We start from the raw sequence: 20,979 nt of genomic DNA, 5'->3' as shown, positions 1-20,979 counted from the left end.
ATTATGCATTTCTAAATGTCCCGCTATTACTTCCTTAATAATGGACTCCAGCATTATCCCAACGACAGATGTTAAGCTAACCAGTCTATAGTTTCCTGCTTTCTGTCTGCCTCCTTTTTAAAATAGGGGCTTCATCTTCAATCTGTAACCCATAACCATCGGTTTGGACCATCGGAATCCCACACAATAGAATGGTTCGAAAAGTGGTTTGTAATTCCATGCAAGGGAAGTGAACAGGAAGGGGTTCATTCATCTGGAATCCCAAATAAAGGACAATTCCTGGAAAGGGGATTGTAATTCAAAAGAATGGAGTTAATGTGAAGGGGATTGATCCTTTGTCGTTGAAAGTGGGACTCAGAAGGGGTTTGGTCCATTGGAATTCACAGCAATTGCAATGGCTGGGAAGGCAATTGGAACTTTGGACTTACAACCAGAGAATACAACCGTTACACCAGCATGCCGATCCAGGCCGACTTGAACAACCTACCACCAACCCATCTCAGATCGAGAAGGCCATTTTGGATCATGGCCAAAGGCCTTCAGCGACCTCCCCTCGACCTTGATGACCGACGGCGAAATGCTTGGAAGAACTGCAACATAAGGAATGGATTCGTCATGGAGGAGCCTACAGTACAAACCTTCCTCGCAAACAGTGGACAACCATCAACCGCCTCAGAACTGGTCACGGTCGATGCTGCCACCTTCTCCATAGGTGGAAGATTAAAGCATCTCCATCATGCGACTGTGGAGCTCCTAATCAGACCCTGGAGCTCATCATCGAGCACTGCCCTCAGAGGGAATTCGCAGGCAGCCTACAAGATATCCATGCTGTTACGCCTGGATATCCAACTTGGATATTGATGTTTGATTTGCATTGTTGCTACGGAAGAAGAGGAAGAAATCTTTGGACCTCAATACTACAGGACCAAATGGAAAGGAAGTTTTGTGCGTTGGAATTCTGTGCAGCCGGGAGAAAGTGGGAGGATCATTTTGTTCACTGGAATTCAAACAGTGGGAGGAAGCTGGGTAAGAGACTGAAGCCCTCTGTTTATGTTTGTTTGTGAAGTTGATGGAACATCGCCAAGCATATAATGGAATCTCATCCATTCTCAGCTCTGCAGCCCCTTCACTTCAGTGAACACAATGGAACAGAAAGGGAGCCGTGATGGAAGAGCTGGAGCATGGGAGATCTCAGGATAGATTCCCCGCAGATTGTGTAGGCTGTGTCCTGGAGAAACAGCGACAGTGCAGGTGATGGATGGATATTTCCGAACAGCAGTCGATGCCGCAATGCTCACCCGTAGGGCAGCGACTCAACAGCAGGGGCAACCTGTCCCCAAAAGAGTCAATCATTTAGAAATTGGCGGATTTGAATCGCGCAGGAAGTATACATCTCACTCATTCCGGGAACTGGAAGCCGTTTCTCCACACCAGCTACACACAGTAACTCACAGCCCGTGAGAACCAGACTCGGGGGATAAAGTTGTCCACTGCCCGAAATAAGTCTCACCGACCGCTTTTGATCGGAATTGCACGGGGCAGCCAATCAGGAGATGTGCAGCACTTCCTGCTTTTTGTTAAAGCGGGGCAGAAGTGGCCTCATTGTTGGGGCGGAGGTGGGGCGGGTCGGGGTGGTGAACTGATGACATAATTACGCCGGCACGTTACAGCGTCCCTCCCCTTCAGTTAAAGGGGCGGGCCGCTCCGAACTCTGCAGCCACTTTTGTGGAAAACACTGGGACACCAGGGAGGGTTTTGGCCGGGCCAGCGGCCTGGCAACCAAGAGGGGTTAGGGTTAGGGTTGGGTTAGGGTTAGGGTTAGGGGTGCCAGGCTGTCTGTTGGCGGCCCAGCCGAACCCGCGGCCATAATTGTCGGCCCGACCTGGTAGTCAGCCGACAAAACAAATAACATGATGTCGCCGGCAGTGCCACCTCACCTTTAAGGGCGTCCGTGCTGCCCAGCCAGAGAGGGCACAGACAGTGTTGGCAGGACAATTCCAGAAAGGGGCAAGGGGCAAGGGGTTGGCGCGAGCACACTGCTGCGATATAACAGGCGGGGCTCCAAAACCGAGGAAGGGAAATTTCTAAAATGGCGGCCCCTCCGCGGAGACTTGGTGGCCAGTCCACACCGATCCATGGCCACTGTTTTCAGGCAGCCATGGGCCTTATAGAAAGGGGCAATTTCAGCTCCTGTGTTTTGCAGAATGTTTTTAGTTCCTAATAATTGAATAGAAATCTTTCAATTCAATTCACAAAGAACCCTGGTTACATTCCCCGCTCTGGGGGGGCCTTGTGCTCTTTGCCAGCTTGTCCATGCATCCATTCCCCTCGGCTCACACACATTCCACCCGCCATTAACTTCAGCTCATCTAAAGTTCGGCTGCCCCATGTCCTAACTCGCACCGAGTCCCGCTCACCCATCACCCACTGTGCTCGCTGCCCTGTGTCCTAACTCGCACCGAGTCCCGCTCACCCATCACCCACTGTGCTCACTGCCCCGTGTCCTAACTCGTACTGAGTCCCGCTCACCCATCACCCCCTGTGCTCGCTGATCGACACTGGCTCCCGGTTGAGCAACACCTCGATTTTAAAATTCTGGCCTCTCAGGAACTTTATCAAATTAAAATCCTGTTGTCGGGGATGATGACGCACTCCAGTCCCTCGGAAGGCCGCGAGCATACCGATGGACACCGCGTGCTCCATCTCCAGGGACACCCTGGCTCAGATGTAACCATGGAAGAGAGGCAGGCAGTCGGGCTGAACGACCCCCTCGACTGCCCGCTGCCTGGACTGGCTGATGGCCCCCTTGGCCATGCCCAGGAGCAGCCCTACCATGAGGCCTTCCGACCTGCCCGCTCCCCTCCGCACAGGGTGCCCAAAGATCAGGAGTGTGGGACTGAAGTGCAGCCAGAAATTGAGGAGCAGCCCCTTTAAGTAATGGAACAGGGGCTGCAACCTCGCACACTCCATAAAAACGTGGAACACGGACTCTTCCAGACCGCAGAAATTGCAGGCGGCCTGGGAGCCCGTGAACAGACTTAAAAATTTATTGCACGGGACTGCTCCGTGCACCACCCTCCAGGCCAAGTCCCCAATAAATAAATGGAGGACTCCCGCGTAGCGAGCATGCCATTGGGGACCTCCGCCTCCTCCGGATGGCAAGATGGTGCGCCATGGCGTGTCCGGACGGCAGACAAGGATGGCAATCAACAGCTCTACAACTATTTTGTTGCAAGACAAAAAACAATTAAATCAAGTGCCCACTTATTAAAGGAGTGGGGGTGGGGGAACACTCCAAACAGTTTTCAAATGCCCTTTTTTTTTTTCAACAGCTCTACAAACCTGGGAGCATGCACACAGGTGCATGCATTACACCAACCCTCTAGGATTGTCAAGGAAGGAACGATTAATTTCCACGAGCAATGCCCAGGAGGAAAAAAAAATAATTGGTGCATTAAAACAAAAATCTCTTTGTTTAAAAAAATGTTCCGTGAACGCTTTCATTACGTTGCTGTAAAATATTGGAGGTGAGGGGGAAAATGGCTGCTCGACAGGGCGGGATGGTTGGGGGCAGGAGATCATGTGGGTGAAACTTCCACAGCGGGTGTCTGAGCAGAGGTGGCAACCCGACACTCCTCAGATGCTGCTGGACCTGCTGAGTGTTTGCAGCAATTTACTCTGACAGTCAACTTCGACATGGCCCGATGGAAGAATTATAAACATAGATCGATACAGCACACAAGGAGGCCGTTCGGCCCATCGTGCCTGTGCCGGCCAATTACTCCCACCCCCACCCGCTCTTACCCCGTGACCCTGCTGATGTTTTTTCCCACCTTCAAGGCAACACATTACAGGAAAGATGTGATTGCACTATGGAGGGTACCGAGGAGATTTACCAGGATGTTGCCTGGACTGGAGAATTTTAGCGATGAGGAAAGATTGGATCGGCTGGGTTTGTTTTCTTTGGAACAGAGGAGGCTGAGGGGAAACCTCATTGAGGTGTATAAAATTATGAGGGGCCTAAATAGAGTGGATATGAAGGACCTGTTTTCCTTAGCAGAGGGGTCAACAACCAGGGGGCATAGATTTAAAGTAATTGGTTGAAAGATTCGAGGGGAGATGAGGAAAAAGAATTTCACCCAGAGGGTGGTGGGGGTCTGGAACTCACTGCCTGAAAGGGTGGTAGAGGCAGAAACCCTCATAGCATTTAAATAGTAATTGGATGTGCCCTTGAAATGCAGTAACCTACAGGGCTATAGACCAAAAGCTGGAAAGTGGGATTAGGCTGGATAGTTCTTTGTCGGCCGGCGCGGACACAATGGGCCGAAATGGCCCCCTTCTGAGGTCGAAATTTCTGATGATTCTCTGTTTCACTCACGCCCTGTGGGGAAGGAAGCCTGCTTCCTTATACAGTCTGGGCCTACAGGTGACTCCAGTCCCATGCCAATCTTAACTGCCCTGTGCAGTGGCCCAGCGGGTGAGGAAGAGTTTGGAAATACGCAATGGCAAGCTTGAGGGCTGCACAAGCGGTGCCATGTTTTACTGAGTGTCCCCTCTCTGAGCGCGCTTCCCTCTCATCAAGGGTGGAGGTCGTGCCCCTTCGGTGACCCCCGGCCGGGGGGTGGGGGCAGCTGCTCCACCGAGAGAGCCATCGCCGTGTCATTCAGCCTGAGGCAAGGGCGGGACTTACTGCGATCCATCTGCAATGCCGGTGCGTCCCGAGGTGGCCCAGCGCTTGCCGCCGGTCCCTCTCCCCTCCCCTTCCATAAGGACATAAGAAATAGGAGCAGGAGTAGACCATACGGCCTCTCGAGCCTGCTCCGCCATTCAATAAGATCATGGACTCAGCTCCACTTCCCCGCCCACTCCCCATATCCCTTGACTCCCCTATTGTTCAAAGATCTGTCTATCTGCACCTTAAATATATTCAATGACCCAGCCTCCTGGCCCATCCGCTCCCTCCCTCCCCCCCCCCCACAGCACCAAGCAATCCATCCACAGCCCACCAGCCTTTACAGTAAGAGGAAATCGAAGGCTGCACAGGGTTAGTTCTTGCGGGAAATATGAGCAGCAGAAACGTGATATTGAGAATGCCCTTGGACAGGGCAGGAGGAGTCTGCAATCTCACGTGGGCGGATTCAGCACGAAAAACTTTACCATTAAACAACATTTAAAGGAAAGGTCTTTGTGCTCCTGGTGTGTGGCTGCAGTCAGGGACCCACTTAGACACGAGCCAATTAAAGCAGGGCAAACAGAATCCATTCGGCTCAGTAACTCGGGAATAATTATTCACACACCCGTCTCCTTCCCCCCTTCCAAGCTGACAGCTTCAAGTTTGTTTAACTCTCTCAGCACTAGACGCTTTCTAAGTGCATTGATTTACAGAGCTGCACACTGTGGGTGGTACCAGGACCCAGGAGCAGCTTCCTGAAGGGGGTGGGGTGGTGGGTGTGTGTGTGGTTATGTACATGTGTGTGTGTGAGAGAGAGATTGAGAATGTGTGTACGTGTGTGTGTGTGTGTGCGTGTGTACGTGTGTGTGTGAGAGAGAGAGAGTGAGAGTGTGTGTACGTGTGTGTGAGAGAGAGATTGAGAGTGTGTGTACATGTGTGTGTGTGTGTGCGTGTGTACGTGTGTGTGTGAGAGAGAGAGAGAGAGAGTGTGTGTACGTGTGTGTGTGAGAGAGAGATTGAGAGTGTGTGTACATGTGTGTGTGTGTGTGCGCGTGTGTACGTGTGTGTGAGAGAGAGTGAGAGTGTGCATGCGTGAGTGTGTGTGCATGGGTGTGTGTGTGCATACGTGACTTCGTGTGTGCATGAGTACGTGAGTATGTGTGAGTGTGTGTGTATACATGTGTGCATGTGTAAATGAGTGCGTGTGTATGTGAGTACGTGTGTGTACGTGTACGCGTGTGTACGTGTGCGCGTGTCTGTGAGTACGCATGTGTGCGTGTACGCGTTTGTGCGTGTACGCGTACGTGTGAGTGCGTGTGTGTATGCGTGTGAGTGTGTGCGAGTGTGTGTGTGTACGTGACTCCCTAAGTAAGCGCTCTACTCAGAACTCCTACACGGCAAGCAAGCCCCAGATGGGCAGAGGAAACATTTCAAGGACACCCTCAAAGCCTCCCTGATAAAGTGCAACATCCCCACTGGCACTTGGGAATCCATGGCCAAAGACCGCCCTAAGTAGAGGAAGTGCATCCGGGAGGGCGTTGGGCACCTCTAGTCTCGTCACCGAGAGCATGCAAAAATCAAGCGCAGCAGCGGAAGGAGCGTGCGGCAAACCAGACTCCCCACCCACCCTTTCCCTCATTGACTGTCTGTCCCACCTGTGACAGAAACTGTAATTCCCGTATTGTACTGTTCAGTCACCCTGAGAACTCACTTTTAGAGTCTTCTTCAATTCTGAGGGACTGCCTATGACGATGATGATGTTGTGTGTGAGTGTGTACGTGTGTGTGCCTGGGGGGAGGGGAGGGGTTTCGGTGACACGTGCAGGCGTTGTCGCTGATTTCGAGGGTGCTTACCGTCCCAAGGCGTTTATCACCAGGAATGGAAGCCCCTTACTCCAAGCCTGAGGTTCAGAGTGCATGGCCCCCCTCCACCCGTTTGCCAACCAGTATCCCCCCCCCCAACCCCCCGCTCCCCTAATCAGTTATTCCCACCACTGATTTTCTGCTGAGGTCAAATGAATGACCTCCTCGCTTGGGTTCACAACTTGTCGAGTTCGAAGTGCTGTCGCCATCGTCAACGTTCGTTCCCCGGGGAGTACTCCGCTGCTCTTTCTCAAATAGTGCCATGGGATCGTTTACCTCCACCTGAGAGAGTAAACGGGGGCCTCAGTTTTGTGCCTCATCTGAAAGACGGCACCTCTGACAGTGCGGCACTCTCTCAGTACTGCCCCTCCGACAGTGCGGCACTCCCTCAGTACTGCCCCTCCGACAGTGCGGCGCTCCCTCAGTAATGCCCCTCCGACAGTGCGGCGCTCCCTCAGTACTGCCCCTCCGACAGTGCGGCGCTCCCTCAGTACTGCCCCTCCGACAGTGCGGCGCTCTCTCAGTACTGCCCCTCCGACAGTGCGGCACTCCCTCAGTACTGCCCCTCCGACAGTGCAGCGTCCCTCAGTAATGCCCCTCCGACAGTGCGGCGCTCCCTCAGTACTGCCCCTCCGACAGTGCGGCGCTCCCTCAGTACTGCCCCTCCGACAGTGCGGCGCATTCTCAGTACTGCCCCTGCGACAGTTAGGCACTCCCTCAGTACTGCCCCTCCGACAGTGCGGCGCTCCCTCAGTACTGCCCCTCCGACAGTGCAGCGTCCCTCAGTACTGCCCCTCCGACAGTGCGGGGCTCCCTCAGTACTGCCCTTCCGACAGTGCGGGGCTCCCTCAGTACTGTCCCTCCGACAGTGCGGGGCTCCCTCAGTACTGCCCCTCCGACATTGCGGCGCTCCCTCAGTACTGCCCTGGGAGTGTCAGCACGGATTTTTGTACCCAAGTTCCTGGAATGGGATTTGAAGCCACAACCTTCTGACTGAGATACGAGAGTGTTACCCACTGAGCCACTGGCTGATGTTCACGCACACACAGAGACATGCACAGGTACACACGCACAATGCCAAGGCTCAGAGCCACTGAGGGTTCAGAGGTTCGTGTGCTTTGAGAATCTCAGTTGCGGCGATAAACTCACCTGGAGCAGGGTCTCCAAAGTCTGCTCGGCTTTGTGACTTGCTGAATGGCATCAGGTTCACCAATTGGGCGAGGGACGGGGCGGGGAGCGGGTGAGGGGCGGGGTGTGGGTGAGGGGGAGTGGTGGAGGGAGTGAGGGGGCGGGGCATGGGCAAGGGGTGGGGCAAGGGTGCCTGGCGTGGTGAGTGGCGGGGCGAGGGGATGGGGTGGCGCCTAGGCGAGGGGGCAGGGCATGGGGCGAGGGAGTGAGGGGGCAGGGCTTGGGCAAGGTGTGGGGCGAGGGGGCGGGCCGAGGGGCGGGGCGTGGGCGAGAGGGCGTGGGTGAGGGGTGGGGCCTTGGCGAAGGGGCAGGGCATGGGTGAGGGGGCGGGGCGTGGGCCCGGGTGAGGAGCAACCTCTGGAAGGACAAGAAGATGGTCACAGGCAGCACCACTGATGGAACAGACTGGTGACCGACTGCTGCCCGTTCACACCCGAGACCCTCCCCCGCAGCCACCAACACCTCCGGTCACTGCGCCGGAAGCAATCAGGGATACGTTGTGAAGGGAGCCGATTGTGATGAGCTGAGGATTGCGAGCCATGTATTGCAGGGCTGGGTCCGGCCACAGGCGGTGGCAGGGGAAGGCTGTGCTCAGTCCGAACTGTCTCCTGCTCCTCTATCAAACAGAAACCCTTCTCGAGATGGACTGTAATTCCCCGGCCTCGCTAATCTGATTGATTTTAAGGCTAAAAGACAGACTGCGCGCTTTCCAGCTTCCAACAATAGATTGGGCAGAGAGAGAAATTAGATTACTCGAATGCGATTTATGAGGGTTCATCAGATGCATCTCACTGAGGGAGGCCTGGGTTAAACCAGTATCTGTAATACTAATACGCACACACACAGACATGGACACACAGACAGACAGATGGACAGACATGCACACACACACAGAGACAGATGGACAGACATTGACACACACAGAGCCAGACACAGATACACACAGGCATTCATACACGCACGCACACACAGACAGATATGCACACACACACACATTGATACACCCACAGACAGAGACACACACAGACAGACAGACACCACACCTTGTCACACCTGTGCCACTCGCTTAGTAATGCACCATACCCCAGCTGAACGTGTGGCGATTGGCTGTCCTCATTAACCAGAGTGGGGAGACATGGTCCAACACGTTACCCATGGGTCTCTGTCCCGACCAGTTCCGCGAGTTAGGATCAGGAAGTTATCGCAAAGCGGTTGAGGAAGAGAAAATAGTTGAGCCATGCTTTATTGACATCCCGAGGCCCTTCGCAAGAAAAGAAAGACTTGCATTTATATAGCGTCTTTCACGACCACCGGACGTCCCAAAGCGCTTTACAGCCAATGAAGTACTTATTACGTGTAGTTACTGTTGCAATGTGGGAAACACGGCAGCCAATTTGCGCACAGCAAGTTCCCAACAAGGCATGAACTTAAAATTAGAGCCAGGACGTTCAGGGGTGATGTCAGGAAGCATTTCTTCACACAAAGGGCTGTGGAAGTCTGGAACTCTCTCTCGACGAAAACTGTTGAGGCCGGGTGTCAATTGAAAATGTCAAAACCGAGCGATAGGTTTTTGTTCGATCAGGGTTACGGAGCCAAGGCGGATAGAAGGAGCTAAGATACAGATCAGCCACGATCTCACTGAATGGCGGAACAGGCTCGAGGGGCTGAATGGCCTCCTCCTGTTCCTACATTGCTAATTATCTGATGCAATATTCAAGTTTTAGACGGGAAAGCAGTCGGTCGCAACAAGGCTGGGTTTCAGCCTGATATATAGAAACAATACAGTCACAAAAACGGGGCATTTAGGGAGAGCCTGTCCCGACACGCAGCGCAGCCAATGACATTCTTGTGAATTTTCCCCATCAGTGTCGGTCTGCAATTTGGCGACAGTCCCTGCTGACAATGGGACCCGACAGTGGAGCAGCTAATGGCTGTGCTCCAGACAGGGGAGAGGGCACGTAGCTAGCTGTCTGCTGGTGGAGGACGAGTACTGCTGTGGATATTACGCGGTTTCAAAGCTGCAATGAAGTTTATTCCGTCTCCTAAATCACGAGGCCCCGGAACACGCTTGGGACAGATAGAAGGCAGCCCGGATGTTCTCTGTCGAAAGATTTAAGCGTTTCTTGGGCGTCTGTAAAAGCAACGCCCCACTCAAAGGCCTCCCCCAATTTATAATGGTTATAAAAACCCAGACCGATTAAACCCAGAAGATTAAATTCCCTCCCTCAAAATAAATGAGTAATGGGCCTTAAATTAGCAGCATATTGCACCATTATGGAGCCGGTGATATAAGCTGACAGGAACTGTCCTTCACGCACGGATATATGGGTCCAATCAATTCGTGCCCGTAAAGGGATTGCAGCGAGCAGGCTCGGCAAGATGTCCGCTCGCTCTCTGCGCGGCACTCATTCCATCGTGGTTTGTCAGCGGGTTTTACGATCGCTGGGATAGGTTACAAGAGTCTGTTTTATTGAGCGCAGCTTAAAAGAAAAAGAAAATAGCCTTGCATCGAAAGAACCCCCAATCACATCGAGACTAGTTGCCACTCCAGGGCCATGAGGTCACTGGATCTGACACCCGTCTCCTCCCTCCCCCCTCAATCAGCATGGGCTGCCAATTCTCGGAGGTTCGGTCATATGACCTCTGATCACATGATGCACGAGCACGTGACCTCTGATCACATGAAACCCAATCTCCTGACCTCTAACCACGTGACGCCCGATCGCCTGACCTTTGATCACGTGACACCCAAACGCCTGACCCTTGATCACATGATGCCTGATCACCTGACCTTTGACTGCATGAGGCCCGATGGCGTGACCTTTGACAACATGACATCTGAACGCCTGACCTTTGATCACGAGACCTGATACCATGACCTTTGACCACGTGATACCTGATCACCTGATCTTTGACCACAGAATGCCTGCTGGCGTGACCTTTGACCACGTGACACCCGAACACCTGACCTTTGATCACGAGGCCTGATAACGTGACCTTTGACCACGTGACACCTGATCGCCTGACCTTTGACCACATGATGCCCGATCTCATGACCTTTGACCACGTGATACCCGATCGCCTGACCTTGGATCACATGACACAGATCGCCTGACCTTTGGTCACATGATGCTCGATCGTGTGACCTCTGACCGCATGATGCTCACCCGCAGGTTGTTGCAATAACCGTATAAAAGGTTGGGTCCTGAACAATTGCGTGTCTTCATGAGGCATAGAAAGGGCGCCAACCACCAAAGCAGATGGCCAATGTCACGCTAACCCCGGGTGGGCAACAGTGACTCCCAGGCAGCTACATCTGCCATTCCAGGAGACTCCCACACAATCCGGGAAGGTTTTAGCAAACCTGCGACACAAGTTATGGTTATTTTTAAGAAAAAAATTAGGGTTGAATGTAGCACTCCCGCTTCTGAGTCAGAAAGTTAGGGGTTTGACTCCCCACTCCGTAGACTTGAGCATAAAATCTAGGCTGACACTCAGGTGGACATAAAAGATCCCATGGCACTATTTTGAAGAAGAAAAGGGGAGTTATCCCCTGTGTCCTGGGGCCAATATTTATCCCTCAATAACATCACTAAAACAGATTATCTGGTCATTATCACATCGCTGTTTGTAGAAGCTTGCTGTGCGCAAATTGGCTGCCGTGTTTCCCACATTACAACAGTGACTACACTCCAAAAGTACTTCATTGGCTGTAAAGCGCTTTGGGCTATCCTGAGGTTGTGAAAGGCGCTATGTAAATGCAAGGCTTATTCCTTTCATTCAGACTTACTCTCCAATGAATTTGCACTGTGGTGTGCTCTGGTTTTCGATTCAGAGTTGACTATTTTAATTGGCCAATTAAGACTGGACCTCGTCTATTTGTAACTCCGCTGCCTGTGGAAGGAACAACCTCTCGAAGGGAGCGCAAATTAGGCCCAGACTGCAAATCACTCATGGTGAAAAACCTTTCCCGATTAACTGGCTGGGAACTCTCGAAACATTCGAATACCCAGTGAGTGCACGGGGGGGGAGGGGGGGGGGCGGGGAGGGGTGGGAGGCAACAATTCAAACGCGGACTGCGAAACTGTACAAACATTTTTATCTATTTTAATATCAGCTCTTTTTTACTGATTACTTTCTGCCTTATTCCCTCATCGGCTGCCGGGGCCCAGCTTCACACGCTGCCTTCATCTCGTGTCATGCCGCTATTTCAATTCATTGCTATTTTACAATTAAAGCTGTGCGTTCGGGAGCAGTTTTGGTCTGGCTGTGACCCTCTACAGTGGTGGGCAGATGCTTTATCACCAGCATCATAGGCAGTCCCTCGGAGTTGAGGAAGATTTGCTTCCACTCTAAGGCGACTGTACAGTCCAATACGGGAATTACAGTCCCTGTCACAGGTGGGACAGACAGTCGTTCAGGGAAAGGGTGGGTGGGACTGGTTTGCCGCATGCTCCTTCCGCTGCCTGCACCTGGTTTCTGCATGCTCTCGGCGACGAGACTCGAGGTGCTCAGCGCCCTTCCGGATGCCCTTCCTCCACTTAAGTCGGTCTTTGGCCAGGGACTCCCAGATGTCGGTGGGGATGTTGCACTTTATCAAGGAGGCTTTGAGGGAGTCCTTGAAACATTTTCTCTACCCACCTGGGGCTCGCTTGCTGTTGTAGGAATTCTGAGTAGAACACTTGCTTTGCGAGTCTCGTGTCAGGCATGCGAACAATGTGGCTGGTCGAGTGTGTTCAGTGCTTCGATGCTGGGGATGTGGGCCTGATCGAGAACACTAACGTTGGTTCATCTGTCCTCCCAGGGGATTTGCAGGATCTTGCGGAGACATCGTTGGTGGTATTTCTCCAGCGATTTGAGGTGTCTACTGTACATGGTCCACGTCTCTGAGTCATACAGGAGGGCGGGTATCACTGCAGCCCTGTAGACCATGAGCTTGGTGGCAGATTTGCCCAGAACCTTCTGACTCAGAGGCGAGCGTGCTACCCAATGAGACATGTGGGACAACTGTGGAGATTGAGACAGGATCCTGCCATATGAGCTACTCCCCCGCAAAAAAGGCTTCCTCAAATGATCAGAAGCAACACAAACAATGAATTGATAAAAGCTCAGATCTGGGTCGACACGCACAATGAATTGCCAGAGGCGTTCATTCGCTCACCTGGGCACTGACGAGTGTGATGAAACTCTGGTGTACAGATATATGTTCCAAAACCAAACTACAGCCCATGACCCATGTGTGACCCAAGAGCCCTGACACGCCCAGGCCATCATCATCATCATAGGCGGTCCCTCGAAACAAGGATGACTTGCTTCCACACCAGAAAAGGATGAGTTCACAGGTGTTTCACTGAAGGACCTAATATTCCAGGTCCTGAGCTACATCCTGAAGGGTGGAAGATGCCTGTGCGTGAATTTTTTTAACGTGGGGTGGCCGTTGCACACCAGCCACCACACGGGCTTGACAGAGAGAGAGGTCTTGGTCCAGTGGCAAGGGTTAACCAAGACTAACTGGAGACCAGCTCTGCTGCACGGACCTAGTGCGCTCACATATCGCAGTGTGGGCTGGGCCCGTGCTGCCCCTGGGCCTTCGCCTCTTCTGGCCCCGATCTCACACCTCCCCTGGGCCCTGATCACGTCCCTCTGCAATCTCTCGCCGCTCTTTCGCTCCGACCTCGCCGCTCCTGCTGTACCTGCCCACGCTCCAATCACCGACCTGGACCTTGATGACGTCCCACTTTATGGCCGTCGCCCTCCTGCACCAGCTCGCGCTGTACCTTGCCGTGGTACGGCGCCACACTGTCCAGGGGCCGCCACCGCTCGCCGCTCCTTTTATGGCCCTGACCTGCCGCTGATGGTCGCTCGCAAGTCGGGGCCGCCACGCCATGAAGCCTGAGCAACAGGCCCCCGAAGGTTTGGAAAATGTCTGTTTTTGGCCCCCTTGCCCCATTGGATGGCTAAACCCTTGCATCAGAACACCAGGAACTGCTCGCTTCTGCAACTTGTGACGTCGGCGAATCAAAGGAAAGATGTGTGCAGACGTTGTTGTGTGGAGGGCCAGCCCCCTCCCCCATCCCCCCACCCCCCAGAGCATTGCAGCACTCACCTGAGCAGGCAGGGCCCCCCCCACAAGACTATAATGTTGGAAGCTGCGCTGCAAAAGGCTTTTGGGCTCGAGACAGTTCGATCCCTTTCTTGGGTGAGCAGGCAGCTGTGCAAATCAGCAATTATAAGCCTTTAAATCAACAGGACTCACACTCCAGTCGATAACTCCCAGCAGGAATCACCATTTCAACCCATTTTCTGCTTGGCTCATCAATAACGGCCTTCTGAATCCAATCTAATGCAAATTGCTTCTTGATTCCTTCAGGCTGTCAAATATCCTGGTGTTACACTCGTGTGGGGGAGGGGTGGGTGGGGGGGGGGAGGAAGGGTAAAAGAATCAGACCCAAACTCCGGTTTAAAGGGGCGGTGTCACCAGGACCCAACTGCCTCATTCTCAATAACGCTTTGGCGACGGGACTGTTTGCTGCTAGTATTTTTCCCCGCGTGCACTGGCTGCCCGCTGCCCGAACCCGCCTGCCCGCCCAACTTTGCGGTCAGCCGCACAGGAGGGCTTCCGGCCCACGCGGCCCGGGATAGAGTTGAGCCTCCCCCAGGTCCGAGAGGTGAAAGCTCGCTGGCTGAACACCTCGCGCCACCCAGCGTCACGAGACGCTACAACAACAACTCACATTGGTACAGTGCCTTTAACGTTCCCCGCCCCCCCGCTGCCAAGGCACTTCACAGGAGCGCAGTCTGATATGATGTGACCCCGCGCCAGAACTGAAATTGATGGATCTTTGTTGGGGCAAGAGTATCTTGCTGTGGCTCAGTGGGTATCACTCTCGCCTCTGAGTCAGAAGGTTGTGGGTTCAAGTCCCACTCCAGGAGCTTAAGCACAAAAATCTCAGCTGACACTCTCAGTGCAGTGCTGAGGGAGTGCCGCACTGTCGGAGGTGCCGTCTTTCACATCAGACGTTAAACCGAGGCCCAGTCTGCCCTCTCAGGTGGATGTAAAAGCTCCCGTGGCACTACTTTGAAAAAGAGCAAGGGATTATCCCCGGCATCCTGGCCAATATTTATCCCTCATATCAACACAACAAAAAAACAGATTATCTGATAATTATGACATTGCTGTTTGTGGGAACTTGCTGTGCGCAAGTTGGCTGCCGCGTTTCCCACATTACAACAGTGACTACACTCCAAAAGTACTTCATTGGCTGTAAAGCGCTTTGAGACGTCCAGTGATCATGAAAGGCGCTATAGAAATGCAAGTCTTTCTTTTACGGAGCCAAAGCAGGCAGCTGGAGTTAAGATACAGATCACGCCACGATCTGCTTGAATGGTGGAACAGGATTGAGGGGGCTGAATGGCCTGCTCCTCTCCCCATGTTCCAGATCACCCCGACACTTCCCTCCCCATCATGACTGAACGCAGAATACCAGCGAGGGCGACGACAGAGGAGACAAACACAGCGTTCCCGTTGGTCACGGGGTGGGGGGCCCCTTGATGATCGGGGGTTCGAGTAGGCGACTCAAACCGAGTGGACCGAACCTTTCCAGTAATCTTGTTCTCCTCTAAAATGTTATTCTGCAGGAGATCTGACGATCGGGTGCAGGGGGGGAGCGGCTTGGAATTGCATACCACAGCTCGCCGTGTATCCTCCGGCGAGAGACTTAATGGCTGCGTTGTCTCGGAGCCAAGAGACCCATCCATGCAGCGAGGGCTGAAATGCCGACGTCGAGGTGCATGAACTAAACATCGCGGCAGAATGTTGGGCACTCGGCAGCATTTTATTTTCCGGGTGATTAAATCAGGGCCGGTGGGAGGTGGGGGGGGGCGATTGGCCGAGCGGAGGTGTGGTCTCGCCTATTGCGGGAATGGTGCATTTCCAATGCAGATTAATGCAGCCTCTCCTGCAGTCGCGGCCTGGATATTGACGGGAGACTGGGGCCGGGATCAGTCAGCCTGACTCTGCATGCCCAGGTGACCCATTAAGGATGGGCTGTGATGTATCGATCGGCACAAACCCAGGCCTCGAGTACTGACGCACAGAACTGCAGGGAATGGAGAAGGCAAACCCAAACGCTTCGTGTGATTTCAGAATGATACCAGGGATAAAAGGGTTGCTGAATCCTCGGCTTGTATTCCCTGGGGTTTCGCAGATTAAGGGGTGATCTAATTGAGGTGCTTCATATGATTAAAAGGAGTTGCTAGGATAGATAGAGAGAAACAGACCCGTCTGCGGGACTAATCATGTACACAGACTCGTCTTTAGGGCCAGACATGTACACAGACACATCTATAGGTTCAGACATGTACACAGTCCCGTCCACAGGGCCAGACACGTACACAGACTGTCTATAATGCCATACATGTACACAGACCGTCTATAGGGCGAGATATGTACATAGACCCATCTATAGGGCCAGACATGTACACAGACCGTCTATACGGTGAGACATATATATAGACCGGCCATAGGGCCAGACATGTACACAGACCCATCTATAGAGCCAGACATGTACACAGACCGTCTGTAAGGCCAGACATGTACACAGACCGTCTATAGGGCGAGATATGTACATAGTCCCATCTATAGGGCCAGACATGTACACAGACCGTCTATAGGACCAGACATGTATGTAGACTTGTCTATATGGCCAGACATGTATGTAGACCCGACTATAGGGCCAGACATGTAGACAGACTGGTCTATAGGGCCAGACATGTGCACAGACCATCAATAGGGCGAGACATGTACATAGACCCATCTATAGGGCCAGACATGTACACAGACCGTCTATACGGTGAGACATATATATAGACCGGCCATAGGGCCAGACATGTACACAGACCCATCTATAGAGCCAGACATGTACACAGACCGTCTGTAAGGCCAGACATGTACACAGACCGTCTATAGGGCCAGACATGTACACAGACCATCTGTAAGGCCAGACATGTACACAGACCGTCTATAGGGCCAGACATGTACACAGACCGTCTGTAAGGCCAGACATGTACACAGACCATCTATAGGGCCAGACATGTATATAGATCCATCTATAGGGCCAGACATGTACACAGACCGTCTATAGGGCGAGACATGTATATAGATCCATCTATAGGACCAGACATGTACACAGACCGTCTATAGGGCCAGACATGTACACAGACCCATTTATAGGGCGAGACATGTATATAGATCCATCTATAGGGCCAGACATGTACACAGACCGTCTATAGGGCCAGACATGTACACAGACCCATCTATAGGGCCAGGCATGTACACAGACCGTCTATAAGGCGAGACATGTACACAGATCCACCTATAGGGCCAGACATGTACACAGACCGTCTATAGGGCGAGACATGTATATAGATCCATCTATAGGTCCAGACATGTACACAGACCGTCTATAGGGCCAGACATGTACACAGACCCATCTATAGGGCCAGACATGTACACAGACCGTCTATAGGGCGAGACATGTACACAGACCCATCTATAGGGCGAGACATGTATATAGATCCATCTATAGGGCCAGACCCATTCTCTTCCCATCACCCTTTTCCTTCACCTGCACCCAATCTTTGTTCATTCTGCACAAAGAGTTGATAAACTATAGGGCTCCTGACCAAGAGCTGGAAAGTGGGATTAGGCTAGCTAGTTCTATATTACTGGCACAGACTCGATGGGCCCAATGGCCTCCTTCTGTGCCACAATCTTCTATGACTCTACGATTTAAAAAAAAATGCACGAGCGCTGGAAATCCGCAACTTTGGAAAGAGAAAAGTTGGGTTGGCCTTTGGAAAAGACCAGTGTGAACACAATCCACACGCTCGAGATGAACGAGTGCAGACAGTCAGTCACCTCAACACAGATCTCTCACTACATCAGTCTTTGATAACAAAAAGACTTGCATTTATATAGCGCCTTTCATGACCACCGTACACCTTAAGGCACTTTACAGCCAATGAAGTATTTTTGGAGTGTAGTCACTGTTGCAATGTGGGAAATGCGATGGCCAATTTGCACAAAGCAAGCTCCCACAAAGAGCAATGTGATAATGACCAGATAATCTGTTTTTTTGTTATGCTGATTGAGGGATAAACATTGGCCAAGACACCGGGGATAACTCCCGTGCTCTTCTTCAAAATAGTGCCATGGGATCTTTACGTCCACCTGAGAGAGCAGACAGGGCCTCAGTTTTAACGTCTCATCCGAAAGACAACACCTCTGACAGTGTAGCACTCCCTCAGCACTGCACTGGGAGTGTCAGCCTAGATTTAGGTGCTCAAGTCTCTGGAGTGGGACTTGAACCCAGAACCTTCTGACCCAGAGGTGAGAGTGCTATCCACTGAGCCACGGCTGATCTGTACCTCAACTCCCATTTTCCCGCTGTAAAGACCAGCGTGTATAGCTTACATAGAAACATAAAAAATAGGTGCAGGAGTAGGCCATTCGGCTCTTTGAGCCTGCACCACCATTCAATAAGATCATGGCTGATCATTCACCTCAGTACCCCCTTCCTGCTTTCTCTCCATACGCCTTGATCCCTTTAGCCGTAAGGGCCATATCTAACTCCCTCTTGAATATATCCAACGAACTGGCATCAACAACTCTCTGCGGTAGAGAATTCCACAGGTTAACAACTCTCTGGGTGAAGAAGTTTCTTCTCATCTCAGTCCTAAATGGCTTACCCGTTATCCTTAGACTATGTCCCCTGGTTCTGGACTTCCCCAACATCGGGAACATTCTTCCTGCATCTAATCTGTCCAGTCCTGTCAGAATTTAATATGTTTCTATGAGATCCCCTCTCATCCTTTTAAACTCCAGTGAATACAGGCCCAGTCGATCCAGTCTCTCCTCATGTGTCAGTCCTGCCATCCCGAGAATCAGTCTGGTGAACCTTCGCTGCACTCCCTCAATAGCTAGAATGTCCTTCCTCAGATTAGGAGGCCAAAACTAACACAATATTCCAGGTGAGGCCTCACCAAGGCCTTGTACAACTGCAGTAAGACTTCCCTGCTCCTATACTCAAATCCCCTCGCTCTGAAGGCCAACATGCCATTTGCCTTCTTCACCGCCTGCTGTACCTGCATGCCAACTTTCAATGACTGATGCACCATGACACACAGGTCTCGTTGCACCTCCCCTTTTACTAATCTGCCGACATTCAGATAATATTTTGCCTTTGTGTTTTTGCCACCAAAGTAGATAACCTCACATTTATCCAGATTATACTGCATCTGCCATGCATTTGCCCACTCACCTAACCTGTCCAAATCACCCTGCAGCCTCTTAGCGTCCTCCTCACAGCTCACACCGCTACCCAGTTTAGTGTCATCTGCAAACTTGGAGATATTACACTCAATTCCTTCATCTAAATCATTGATGTATATTGTATATAACTGGGGTCCCAGCACTGAGCCCTGCGGCACCCCACTAGCCACTGCCTGCCATTCTGAAAAGGACCCGTTTATCCCGACTCTCTGCTTCCTGTCTGTCAACCAATTCTCAATCCACGTCAGTACATTACCCCCAATACCATGTGCTTTAATTTTGCACACTGATCTCTTTTGAAAGTCCAAATACACCACATCCACTGGTTCTCCCTTGTCCATCCTCAAAAAATTCTAGAAGGTTTGTCAAGCATGATTTCCCTTTCAAATATCCATGCTGTCTTGGACCGATCCTGTCACTGCTTTCCAAATGCGCTGCTATTTCATCTTTAATAATTGATTCCAACATTTTCCCCACTACTGATGTCCGGCTAACCGGTCTACAATTCCTCGTTTTCTCTCTCCCTCCTTTTTTAAAAAGTGGTGTTACATTAGCTACCCTCCAGTCCATAGGAATTGATCCAGAGTCGATAGACTGTTGGAAAATGATCACCATTGCATCCACTATTTCTAGGGCCACTTCCTTAAGTACTCTGGGATGCAGACTATCAGAACCTGGGGATTTATCGGCCTTTAACCCCATCAATTTCCCTAACACAGTTTCCCGACTAATAAGGATTTCCTTCAGTTCCTCCTTCTCACTAGGCGCTCGGATCCCCAGTATTTCCGGAAGGTTATTTGTGTCTTCCTTCGTGAAGACAGACCCAAAGTATTTGTTCAACTGGTCAGCCATTTCTTTGTTCCCCATTATAAATTCACCTGATTCTGACTGCAAGGGACCTACGTTTGTCTTCACTAATCTTTTTCTCTTCACATATCTATAGAAGCTAAATGGAATCAGCTTGTTGGAATTATATATTGCTGAGCTGGAAGGGTTGTGAGGTTGAAACACACTTCAGAAAGGCACACTGATGTATCAGACAGGCTTTTTATCAGACAGGCTTTTAGTGAAGCGGGGCAGAGTGTGAGGAATTAATCTTTATTGCTGACTGGATACAAGTGCTGTATGTCACAAGGTTTAGAAGAGATAAGGTACTGAAGGTAAGCACATCAAAGAGTAACAGGTAATCTTAAACTGAATGATAGCAGTTGTTATCAACCGCAAACACACAAAACATGATAACATACGAGACCAACATTTGTCCCAGCAATGTGTCAGCCGTGGCTCAGTGGGCAGCACACTCGCCTCTGAGTCAGAAGTTTATGGGTTGAAGTCCTGCTCCAGGGACTTGAGCACAAAGATCTAGGTTGACACTCCCAGTGCAGTGCTGAGGGAGTGCTGCACTGCTGGAGGGTCCGTCTTTTGGGTGAGACGTTAAAACCGAGGCCCTGTCTGCCCTTTCAGGTGGATGTAAAAGATCCCACAACTCTATTTTGAAGAAGAGCAGGGGAGTTATCCCTGGTGTCCCGGCCAATATCTATCACTCAATTAACATCACTAAAAAAAAAAAAAACAGATTCTCTGGTCATTATCACATTGCTGTTTGTGGGAGCTTGCTGTGCACACCGCTGAGCACCTCGAGTCTCATCGCCGAGAGGATGCAGAAATCAAGCGCAGGCAGCGGAATGAGTGAGCGGCAAACCAGTCCCACTCTCCCTTTCCCCCAACAACTATCTGTCCCACCTGTGATAGGGATTGTGGTTCCCGTATTGGACTGTTCAGCCACCTAAAGACTCATTTTTAGAGTGGAGGCAAGTCTTCCTCGATTCCAAGGGACTGCCTATGATGATGATGTGAGCAAACTGGCCGCCACGTTTCCCACATTACAACAATGACGACACTTCAAAATTACTTCATTGGCTGTA

This window comes from Pristiophorus japonicus, chromosome 22 (assembly GCF_044704955.1).
Source record: "Pristiophorus japonicus isolate sPriJap1 chromosome 22, sPriJap1.hap1, whole genome shotgun sequence".
Taxonomy (NCBI): domain Eukaryota; kingdom Metazoa; phylum Chordata; class Chondrichthyes; family Pristiophoridae; genus Pristiophorus; species Pristiophorus japonicus.
This window is presented reverse-complemented; position numbering follows the sequence as displayed.